The following is a 13,150-nucleotide window of genomic DNA, read 5'->3' on the forward strand; positions in this document are numbered from 1 at the left end:
TTCCTGGGATAAACTCCATTTGATCATGATGTATGATTATTTTATATGTTGCTGCATTTGAAAATGTACTGCTAAGGATTTTTACATTGTGTTTGTCATGATGCAAAAGGTATATCAGCTTGTTCTTTTCTTTTAATATCTTTGTCTACTTTTGGTATCAGAAAAATACTTACCTCAAAGAGTTAAAAGTGCCTTCTCTTCTTCTATCTTCTGAATCAGTGTGGAATTCATATTACTTCTTCCTGAATGTTTTGCATAATTTGCCAGTGGTACCAGTTTTCTTTGTTGGAAGACATTTAACATATGAACTCAATTTCCTTGATATAGGGCAGTTCAGGTGATCTATTTGTGAGTTTTGGTAATATGTGTCTTTCAAAGAATTTGTCAAAGAACTCAACCTGTTGTAGAATTTATAAGCATAGAGATGTTCATAGTATATTTAATTCGTCTAACTTCCTTAGGGCTTATAGAGATACCTCCCATCTCATTTCTAATATTGGTATATTGGGTTTTCATTCTTTTTTTTTCCTTTGGGTTTTCATTCTTTTTTTTCCTTGGTCAATCTTGCTAAAGATTGATCATTTAGAATGATATATTCAAACTGGATGCATTTTAAACAAAAATTCCCAAATATTTTGATATTAATGGTTGTAGATGAGTCTTGAAGAAATCCCAATCTATGTCACAGAAAATACTATCAGTAAGAGGCAGCAAATCCAAAACAGATTTATGTTTAAATATAGCTCTTATGATTTGCCTCACTCTAACCTGTCTTATCACCCATGGCATCATTTTACTATATTAACTTGAAAGTCACTTAATCATTAGAACAAACTTTATTTAGGAAACTCAATAACCATTTTAAATGAGTGCATGTTGATTTTTCATCTTCCCCAAACAGATCTTTGTAAATCTGTTTATATTTCAAATAGTTATTGGCATTTTCAGAGTAGTATATTAACTATTTTAATCATTAATTTTCTTAGTTAAAAAGAAGTTACTATGGTTCATTTCATCCTGAATTTGAGTAAAATAAAAATTTTGAATCTCAGGAGATGATACCAAGTATTTTCCAAATGTCCCTTAAAATTGATGACTGATTCATATACTTATGCTGACTTGAGAAAAACAAAATAGGGTTCAAGAAATGACTCAAGACTCTAAGCTATTAAAATTCAGATGCTTTTTGACCCCAGTATGTTAAATGCCAAGAGAAATGAGTTGGAAAATGCCCAATGCCCATCTTCTTTCTGGAGGTTCCAAATTTATGACTAAGTTATTTCTGTAAGTCTAGGACCAATTACTGCAGTTTCCATAATTTCTAAAGCAATTCTGCCACTGACCTGGACTAAAAAGGATTAATCTGTATTTTATGATGTGGCTGTAATTATCAAAATCTGACTTAATAAAATAGAGATGGTAAAATAAGAGTGCCTAAGAAATATCTATTGAACTTTCACTTATCATAATTAAGATTTTTTCACAAAGTCAAATTTACCATGAAATCCTCTAAAATGAGATGTATTTGGCTATTCTCTTACCATTTTTTAACTATCCCAAAGCACCTGTATGATTGCCTAGAAAACCCTTTCTGTCAAACACCGCATGAAGTTAGGGTGATCAGATACTCTAGTTTAGATGATGTATTACAACGTCACCTACCTAAAATGAGTTTGAGTCCAAGCTATCAATATCAAATCAAACATTCATTAGAGCAAGTACTAACTGACTAACACTAAATGCATAGCAGTTGAGAGATAAAAGCAATCAATGCTTTTAAAGTAATGGCACTAACATAAGGTGGTGTACACAAGCACTATCAAGTAACAAGATGAAGTGTATAAAAGTACCATTACTTATATGCTTACAAGAGTATATGTGAAAGAAGAAAGCTGAGTATAAGCTAGATTGTTAGCTGCATAAGAACCCAAAGCGGTAAAGGTGGGGAGTTCCGGTCAACATGGTGACGTAGGTAAATGCGATACTCAAATCACCCCCACAACTAAGCTACCAAACAGCCAACATTCAGAACTGCCTTAATGTAGCTAAACAGAAGTTCTACAAATACGGATGTTAAAAAGAAGGCGCATTAAGACTGGTAGGAAGGGTTCAGATGTGGACGTGGCTAGTCACACACACGCGTGGTGGTTAAAAATTGGGAGAAATATCTTGGCTGAAGAGGTTTCTGAAGAGCTAGGGTCCCCATCCCAGGGTCCCAGTGACAGGAAGAGAAGTCCCCATAACTCCTGGCTGTAAAACCCAGTAGGGATTGTGGCTGAGTGAGGTAGAGTGCTTCTGGAGTCCCCAGGTGCACTTCTTAAAGGGCCCCTACAAACACACTTACTCAGAATTAGTCCCTCTGAGCTCCAGCACTAGGGGAGCAACTCAATTGTCTGGCATCAAAATGATAGCTGGGGGATAGCTTTATACCAGACAGAAGAGCTAGCAGATGACACTGTCCCTTTCCTGAGCCCTCCACTCACAAAGGTAGCAGGATGGTGCCATATCTGAGTCTCCATCTACCTGGCTAACACTGTGGCCCCACCCTGGTGATTCGAGGCTCTGCCCCATCCAACATGTGGGCCCACCCAAGCTGTTTCCAGTGGCTTTTCCATACAAATGGCCTGTCTTGATTCACTGCTTCAGACTTCCTTAAAAATCTCTCAAGCAAGCAGCATCTAGCCTTAGTGTGCCTTGTGCCTCTTGCTGTAAGAGGCCAGGATGAGTACTTGCAGCAGCTGGCTTTGCTTTGCAGCGTGGCCTCTTTCTGACCAAACCCAGCTCAAGTAGCAGTATCTGCAGAAGGCTCTGTAGCTCATGTTGGGTAACCTCAGGCAGGGCATAGGTGATGTAGGTCAGCACCTCCCAGGAGGCCCCAGAGCCAGTGCACTGTGGCCTGCTTCAGACCACACTAGAGCACCATCCAACCATCTCCACAAGCAACACGTTCAAGGTGTGGACTCAGTGGGTACCAGAGCCCTGGTGAAGTGTGTCCTTCTCCATGGGGTTGACATCTGCAAGATGATTCTTCATGGTGATCACAGCCAGTTCTCACAGCCTATTGGCCTAGGGGTAAATTCCTCCCATTGAGGTGCCAACAGCAATCAAGTCTCCACGACAACAGGAGGTTGTATACAGCAGCCCACATGGAGCAGAGAAGATGCACCTAGAGTACCCAGCCTGGGTGATGGGAAAGCTGTACCACTGGACCCTACAGGACACCTACTGTATAAGCCCACTCTACTAAACCTAGGTGACAGAGCAGCTCTGCTTAATACACGGAAATAAACACAGGGAGGCAGCCAAAATGAGAAGACAGAGAAACATGTCCCACATAAAAGAACAGAACAAAGCTCCAGAAAAAAGGCTAAACAAAATGGATGTAATCAAAATGGACACAAATACTGGTTGTAAGGATGCTCACTGAATTTAGGAGAAGAGTAGATGAACTTAGTGAGAACCTCAATAAAGATATAGGAAACAAAAAAAGAACCAGTCAAAAATGAAGAATACATGAACTGAAATGAAGAATACAATACAGGGAATCCTCAGTGGAGTAGATGAAGTGGAGGACTGAATTGAAATTTGAGAGATAAGGAAGCAGAAAACATCCAATCAGAACAGCAAAAAGAAAGAATGAAAAAAAATGAGTATAGTGTAAGGAGCCTCTGGGACACCTTCAAGCATACCAACATTCACATCATGGGGGTGCCAGAAGGAGAACAGACAGAGAGCAAGAAACTGAAAACCTATGTGAAAAAATAACTACGGAAAACTTCCCTAATCTGGTGAAAGAAATAGACATAGAAGTCCAGGAAGTGCAGAGTCCCAAATAAGATGAACCCAAAGAGGCCCACACCAAAACACATAATAATTAAAATGCCAAAGGTTAAAGATAGATAGAATTTTAAAAGCAGCAAGAGAAAAACAGCTAAATACAAGGGAGCTCACATAAGACTGTCATCTGATTTCCTGACAGAAACTTTGCAGACCAGAAGGGAGTGGCAAGATTACCCAGAAAAAGTATCATTTAGAACCGAAGGACAGATAAAGAGCTTCCCAGACAAGAAGAAGTTCATCACCACCAACCAGTATTACAAGAAATGTTAAAGGCTCTTCTTTAAGAAGAAGAAAAAGATAAAAAATATGAATAATAAAATGGCAATAAATACATATCGATGGGTGAAAAAGGTGAAGAGATTAAGAAGTATAAATTGGTAGTTACAGAATAGGCACAGGGATTAAAAAGTACAGCCCAGGGAATACAGTCATTAATATTATAATAATTATGTATGGTGTCAGATGGGTATGTCAACTCTGATTGTAAAATATAATTATTGAAAATAAAATGAATAAATAAATGGGCAAAGAGGAAAAAAAGAATATAAATTATGTCTATTATGGTTCCTACACTAATCTTGGTACCTAGCACAGTAGCAAAAATAAAATGGGACTACAACACATATTTGTCTTCTGACTTTAAGTACGGTTAAGTGCATGGACTTGGAAGTCAAACAGATTTGGGTCAAAATACTGCATTATCCAGTTAGACATAAACTAAGATTTTCATGGAAAATAATACTATCCAGTTTACTCTTCCTTCTAACTCATAAAACATGAATTCAAAAGACTTCTATTTCTAAAAATCAAGTCTATTCTCAAAAACAAAGATCACCACATGAAAAATCCCTAAAAAGTCATGTTTTAGGCCTTGAAGTAAACTCATAAAGAAGAGTTTCAGAATCTGTAGCATGTTACACAGGTCGTTGTCTGTGCAGAACATCTGCTCTAAGGGGGAATAGTAATTTGGGATATAAACACTAGTATATTTATTTAAATTCAGTCTCAGTCACTGATAAACGAGGAATAAGTTTCATAAAAAGTGAAATCACATACCAAAAGACTTATTATAAGTGTTTGCATATTTTGACTGACTAATTCAACTTCTGAGAACCCACCCTAAATCAAAATACAGAAGTTCACTGAAACATTATTTGAAACAATTACAACATAATATCCAACAACAGAAAAATGATCGTACTGTAAAATTATCATACATCAACATCGTTTACTGTAATTAAGAAAAGAGTTTTGACAAGGAAAACTGTTTTGTCACACTGAAAAATCAGAAGCATATGATAAAATTTATGTATGAGTACACATTCAACTACATAAAAATACACATAGAAAAGAAATAAAAATATATAGAGAAGTAGAACTGAAACTGTCCTAATTTAAAGATAAAGACAAAGACTATCAGATTAGGTATGCCCCGGACAGTGTGGCTCAAGTGTGGCTCCAATAACTCAGAGGTTGCTGGTTCGATTCTTGATCAGGGCACATGTCTGGGTTGTGGGTTCCATCCCTGTTGGGGTGCTGACACAGTCCTGACACATACAGGAGGCAACCAATCAATGTTTCTCTCTTGCATCAATGTTTCTGTCTCTTAAAAAAACAAAAAAGCAATGGGAAAGAAAAGACTATCAGATTAGGTATAAACAAAAGCCAAATTCTTCAGACAAGAGGGACTTAAAAACGACAGACTACTTTAAAATTAACAGATACCCTACATATATTAGATAAACACAAACAGGTATCAAAGCAATCTCATAAAAAGGAGAATTCAAGGAAGAAAACATTAAGTGGAAAAAACATACACTCATGTGTATAAGAATACATTGTAAAAACCAATAATAGCTGTATAAGTCTATATCACATACATAGTACTAAAATGTAAAAGTAATCATTAAAGTATATGTGAAATATTTAGAAATATAGTTTAAATAGAAAATTTTAATATGCCACTATAACTTGTGCTACTAGATAGAAAAAATAAGAACATATAGATATGAGGAGTTAATTAACAATTAAATTAATGATCCATTTGTCAAACAGTTCACATCATTTTTAAACCATCGATGTAACACTAATATAGTGACCTCCAGTAAGCCAAACATAAAAGTTAGTAAGTTATGCAAAATTAAATTATAACAGGCTAATTTTCTAAATTGCAAAACAATAAATTCATAAATTAATCATGAAAATTTAAACAAAAGGAACTAAACTCTTTCCAAAATAAAGTGTTACTCTTAATGAATAACAGTTTGTGTAATATAGTCAAAGTTGTCCAAAGGGACAAACTCACAACATTTATAAAAACAATATGTTTCCTTCTCTACCTATTAAATATTGGAGTTTCCTGGGACTAGACTCCCCTCTTTTTGCTGAGGAAATTTCATACATTCCCAGTTTCATTTGGCATGTATATGGGAAATAAAATAAAAATTTTAAAAAAGAATGGAAACCACTCCCCAAAAAGAGACATAGCAAAGACAAAACCTGAAAAATAAAAAGCATTTAAACAACTTGCTTATGTGATAAAACAGAAAGTTTCTGAAATTATTTAGCATGCTACTAAACATGATAAAGAAAAATAAGAAAGATCTTAAAACAGGAAAAAAATAAGATAAAAATTTCAAATAAAATGTCAAGAGACAAATTCAGCACTGTAAGTTTTGGCTCTGACATGAAAAGGGCTTGACCTTCAAAATGAGAAAAAAGTTGAAAAAAAAATAACCGTCATGCCATGAGGATACCCAACCAGCGCTGCGGAATAATCCACGCCGAGAACCAAGGCCCTCCTCAGTAGCCAGCACCAACTCGCCACCTCAGTTAGGGATCTTCCTGCAGCCCCCGAAGCCTCCAGATAACTGCAGCCCCTGCCAATATACGACTGTAATCTCATGAGGGACTCTCAATAAGAACTAAATAACTGGGCTTAATCTGAATGTAACTAAGAGACTATTAGAAATAAATGATTATTGTTCTTTTAAGACACAAAGTTCTAGGGCAATTAATTATGCAGCACTAGGCAGGTTTCTGGTTTCATGGAGGCCTACTTTTTATTATATACTGCATTTGTAATTTGACTTTCTAGGAAAAGGTATGCTTGCACATTATAGCCTGACCTCAAAGGGCAAGTGAGCACAACTGAAGGTCTGTGGCATTCCTGTGAAACCTGGGCTACCTTTCTTTGCCCCGAAAGTTGAACATCTCTGGGCTAGATGATAGAGTTTACCTGTGACTGGTAAAGGTCTTTCCAGTTTGAATTGTAAGAAAGCTCTCGTCTAATTGCTCTCAACAAGTGCTTCTAATTCTGTCCTCTTGGGCCACACAAAGCATACATAACCCTTCCTTTCTATGCAAGCCCTTCAAATATTGGAAAAGTTTTCTTTTCCCACTCATCTTCTCTAGGCTAAATATCTCCAGATTCTTCAACTATTTCTCATAGGTCATTATTTTCTTCAACTCAGGTGCTGTCCTTCAGACATTATTTCTTTCTTCAGATAATTACGGAATGAGAAAACCTTACTGACTAGCCACAAAAAAAAGATAAAAAACCAATGATAAGATTTACTTTGCAGTATTATTTATTAGAAAAAATTTACTTTTCCTTTTAAAAGTTGAATTTCCAGAAATCATTCTTTATTTTAACTCAAGTATTCTGAAAATTCTAGGTTGAGGATGCACTTTGCTAAATTATTTAATTATTCCTGGAAGTGAGGTTGAAAAGGTGGCAGAGTGGGGTGGGGGGGCATATAGGCTAATGTTTAGAAGCATAGGCTCTGGAATTAGACCACCTGGGTTCAAGTCTTCCTATACTACTTCTGGCTATATGATCTTAAGCGTAACTGTTTGCTTCCTTCTTTGTAAATTGGATGGTAATAACCAGACACATTTTCATAGGTTTGTGAGAATTAAACAGGATAATGTATGTCCAGCACTTAAGTCACAGTGCCTAGCACATAGTGAAGTCTTTTTAAGTAGAATATAGTATGTATTCCATTAAAAGTTCTCAAAGTCATTAAAAAATCTTCAAAATAAGTCTGTATAAAGACAGCCACTATATGAAGACATTATATGATCAGAAAGCAAATGCATAAGTTTTAACAGTGCTTTTTGCCATGTTTCATTTCCCAATGCCAAACACATAATTTGATTTAAAAACTGTACTTTCACAAATTCAAGTCAATGAATACAGAAGTTTTTTAATATGAAGGAGAGAGATAAATAAGACATGGCAGACCAATTAACTTAATTCAGTGTTCCAGGGGAAAAATGATGAGTGCTTGATTCCTGGAGAGGAGACAGTTTTATAACAGTGAGAAGGACCATTTTATAGTTTACACTGTGCCAAGCAGTCACTCAAAGAGGAAAAGGAAAACGGGCAGGAGGAGAAGGAAGAAAAAGGAGGGTGGGGAGGAGTCCAGGGAGAGCAGGAACAGGGAGGGGGAGGAGGGGAAGAGTTGTAGCTAATATGTGTGGAGTGCAGGCCCTAGGTTGACTGCTTCACATGAATTGTTCAATACTATTAATTAACCCTACTAATTCATTTAATACTATTTACCTACAAAATGGGTATTAAAAAGTTTTTTACTGGACTTCCAGCCAAGATGGAGGTATAGGTAGATATGTATTGCTTCCTCGAATGACCAAAAGGACAACAAATTTAAAAACAAAAAACCTGATAAGAACAGATACTACACTTGATCTTAGCCAAAAGGCCGAGAGTTTATGCTGCAGAAAGAATGGAGGAGCTCCTACCTTTTGCAACAACATGGATGGAACTAGAAAGCATTATGCTGAGTGAAATAAGCCAGGTGTTGAAGGACAAATACCATATGATCTCACCTCTAACAGGAAGCTAAACAACAAAACAAACAAGCAAGCAAAATACAATCAAAGACACTGAAATAGAGAACAGGCTGACAGTGACCAGAGGGGAGAGGGGAGGGAATTTCAGGGGAAATAAGGGAGGGATTTAGAGGAACCTATATAATGGATACATGGACAACAACTGAGAAGGGTGGAAATGGGAGGGAGGGGGGAGGATGGGGGGCGGGATGGGATGGGAGTAATAGACAGAAAACTGTACTTGAAAAATAATTAAATAAAAAAAATTTGAAAAAAAAACACCGTGTTGCTCAGTGGATTGAACACTGGCCTGCAAACAAAAGGGCCACCAGTTTGATTAGCAGTCAAAGGCACATGCCTGGGTTCTAGGCCAGGTGCCCAGGTGGAGGTGAGTGAAAGGCAACCACATATTGATGTTTCTCTCTCACTTTCTCCCTCCCTTCTCCTTTTTCTAAAAATAAGTAAATAAAATCTTTAGAAAAAGGAAAACAAACAAAGAGCATCCAGAACTGCCAGAAAATTGAACTGTATGGAAGTCCAACAAGCAAGAAGTTTAAGAAGAAACATTTATCCAGACTGGTATAAGGGGCGGAGATGGGCATCCAGGGTAGAGAGGATGCATGGCAAGGAGGCAGCCACAAGACCAGGTGCATGAGGTTGCTGGCAGACCAGTCAGTCGCACATTCACATGCTGATAAATCAGGAGGAACAGCTGGGGAATGAGACAGACCACGCAACCCTGGGTTCAGAGCCAAGAAAATAAAGCCTCAGAACTTTTGGCTGTGAAAACCTGTGGGGGTTGCCGCAGTAGGAAAAAATCCCAGCCTCACAGAAGTGTTTGTAGGAGAGACCCACAGGGTCCTAGAACATACACAAACACACTCACCGAGGAATCAGCACCAGAAGGGCCCAGTTTGCTTGTGGGTATCAAGGAAGTGACTGAAAGTGGGATGAGAGCCAAGCAAACAGCATTATTCCCTCTCTGACCTCTCTCCCACATGCAGTGCCACAGCACAGCAACATGGGTTGCCCCACCCTGGTGAATACCTAAGGTTCCTCCCCTTACAAGGTAATAGGTGTGCCAAGATAAAGAAACATGGTCCAGATTAAAGAACAGATCAAAACCCCAGAAAAAGAACTAAGCAACAAGGAGACAGACAACCCATAAGACGCAGAGTTTAAAGCACTGGTAATCAAGATGTGCACAAGAATGACCGAGTACCGACACAAAATAAGGGAAGAAGTAAAGGCTATACAAAGTGAAATAAAGAAAAATACAGAGGGAACCAACAGTGAAGGGAAGGAAACCAGGACTCAGATCAAAGATTTGGAACAAAAGAAATAAACATCCAACCAGAACAGAATGAAGAAACAAGAATTCAAAAAAATTAGGAGAGGTTTAGGAACCTCTGGGACAACTTTAAACATTCCAACATCTGAATCATAGGGGTGGCAGAAGGAGAAGAAAAAGAGCAAGAAATTGAAAACTTACTTGAAAAAATAATGTGCTCCTCCCTGGGTCCAAATTCTTTGGGACTCTCAGCTTCCTGCACTTGCATGCCTATGTCCTTTCCCTAATCTGGCAAAGGTCATAGGCATGCAAGTGCAGGAAGCTGAGAATCCCAAAGAATTTGGACCCAGGAAGGAACACAGCAATACACATCATAATTAAATTACTCACTCAAGATTAAAGATAAGGAGAGAATCTTAAAAGCAGCAAGAGAAAAGGAGAGAGTTACACAGGAGTTCCCATTAGACTATTGGCTGATTTCTCAAAAGAAACCTTGTAGGCAAGAAGGGGTTGAAAAGAAGTATTCAAAGTCATAAAAGGCAAGGACGTACATCTAAGATTACTCTACCTAGAAAGCTATCATTTAGAATGGAAAGGCAGATAAAGTGCTTCCCAGATAAGGTAAAGTTAAAGGAGTTCATCATCACCAAGCCCTTATTATATGAAATGTTAAAGGGACTTATCTACAAAAAAAGATAAAATATATGAATAAAATGACAACAAACTCACAAATATCAACAAAGGAATCTAAAAAATAAAAACATATTAATCAAACAATTAGAACAGGAACAGAAGCACAGACATGGAAATGATGTGGAGGGTTATCAGTGGGAAGGGCAAGGGGAGAGAATGGAGGAAAAGGTACAGAGAATAAGAAGCATAAAGTACGTACAAAATAGACAGGGGGAGGTTAAGAATAGTATAGGAAATGGAGACGCCAAAGAACTTGTATGTACGACCCATGGATAAGTGGGGGAAATGCTGGAGGGAAGAGAGTATAGGGCAGAGGGGAATGAAGGGAAGAAAAAAGTGGGACAACTGTAATAGCATAATCAATAAAATATTTTTTAAAACTCTTTATAGAGGTTAAGTAACTTTCCAAGAGCACAAAATTTATAACTGGCTAAGAATTTGAACCTAGTTCTTAACCATGAAGTTATTTATTATTAGGGAAAGACACTGTTTAGACAGTGGGAACAAAAAAGAAGAAAAAGATGGTCTCATGTCCACATGACAGAATCAGTAGTGATAAGAAATACCGTTTTGAGGGGGGAGCGGGAAATGGAACAAAAAGAGAAGAATAAATCTTCGGTTTTTGCATTTACGAAGGAACTATCCAAGATGTTCTGAGTAAAAAGAAAAAATGGGGACATTAAGATTACACTACATCAATTTCACATTAAAAGGAATTGACCACTGATGGTCAATAACAACTCTTAAAAGACAAGGTAACATTCTCGGTCCTTCCTTTTACTCCATTCTCATTTCTGGGAAAGTAAAATGAAACATGGATGATAACAAAAACACTTTCCTTCTTTAAAAAATCAAGGTGATTTTGTAATTTGTTAACTTTGGGTAGGTCCACCTTTCCTCTACTTGATGAAGTTTAGCAATGGGAAATAGCTTTAACCAATCAGTATCTCCTTAAATTCCTGCACCAAAGGTAACCTTTCAGGGCCCCGCAGCATGCTTTAGTCATGCCGTGTTCAATCCACTTGCAGAGATGCAGTCTGGCTGGTGATAGTGCCAAGTCAATGCTTTCTGCTTCTGGATACACACCTGATTAAAGGCTGCAGGATCAAAGAGCAAATCACTTACAGCAAAGTGCTGCAGACCCAAGAGCTCATCTGTGAGTGGAATTACTTAAAATTATTTTAAAGGGTCATCGCAAAGAGGGTGCTTATTTTTAGAAAGGAGTTTTCTTTTGATACAAGGAAAAATGTTGTCTATTTCCCTTATGTTTATAACAACATTCCAATTTAATCTTCAGTTTAAAAATTCTTTTAATTATTGCACAACAGTGTTTTGTTGATTGCACAAGACCCACTTCTCTGTTTGATACTAAAATCTAGACTCTATGTGTGTGTGTGCATGTGCACGCATATGTGTGTATGCACTTACATTCTTTTCCTTGACGGTAATAATATACATTAAAGCTATGCTTTATCATTTTAATTCTGCTCTCAGGGGAAAGCTGTGACTGAAAAAATGTCTGTTATAAAAACATTGTATTTTCACTAATTTCATTTTTACTTACTCAAGTCTTTTTCTGGTAACAGGAGTGGAGCTGGAAAGAATCATGGTGTTAGGCAGCTACCTGTTCCAAAAGTTAATTCTTTGGAATTCCAGGTCCCTATTCTCCACCAGTTAAAGTCACTGACATGAATATATACATAGGTCTTCAAGTAAAAGTAACCAATGGGTGTTGGAATTATTCTTAGGGTGTTGATGAGTATCTCCTGCAGAAGGGCCTCTCAAATCTAAATCTCCTGTGGCGGTTATCATGACTATCACTGAAAAATCTGGAAGAACATATGCCAAAACACACAACCACATGTTGTTTTTTTCCCAGTCAGACATAAGAATCCAGCACAATTATTCTTGAATTAAAATCAACAGCAAGTTTGTAAGACAACATCTATGTTCTTTTAAATGCCAGGACCTCATCTAGTATTCAGCTGATAACATTCATTTTATTTACTTCACTTTTATAGTGAAATTGAAAGTTGAAAGACAAAAAAAGTCTTCACAAGTTAAATAATGTGCAAAAAAATTGCATGCCACTTTATACCTTTATATGCCGTTGGTATTTCTCTTTTGAGAAAATGTATTGTTCCAATGTAGTATGACTTTAATTTTCCGAGTCTTACATTATTTTATAAAATTTAAGAGTGAATTTTTAAAAACAAACAAGCAAACAAACAAAACACAAAAGAAGTTTGTCTGCTCCTAGAAGACAGAACCAAAAAAACATTGGGTAAATTTAAACACACACACACACACACATTTTGCTTCTCTACAATTTAGTCATTATAGTAGAATGTAAGTTTCAAACACACAAAACCTCGAGTCTCCTGGTGCCTCTTGTGTTACCATCTCTCATTCCACTGGCATTCCTGTTGGAGAAGCGTGTTCTTAGGATAATTTAGCTGAAAAAAAAAATAA

General features: G+C 37.1%; 1 pseudogene; it reads right to left on the reverse strand.

Annotated features, from left to right (window-relative positions):
• Positions 1-8,413: 8,413 nt before the first annotated feature.
• Positions 8,414-8,576, reverse strand: LOC118989048 (uncharacterized; annotated as a pseudogene).
• Positions 8,577-13,150: the final 4,574 nt, after the last annotated feature.

This window comes from Sturnira hondurensis, unplaced genomic scaffold, assembly GCF_014824575.4.
Source record: "Sturnira hondurensis isolate 20B ecotype Veracruz unplaced genomic scaffold, ASM1482457v3 Scaffold0006413, whole genome shotgun sequence".
In the NCBI taxonomy this organism is placed as follows: domain Eukaryota; kingdom Metazoa; phylum Chordata; class Mammalia; order Chiroptera; family Phyllostomidae; genus Sturnira; species Sturnira hondurensis.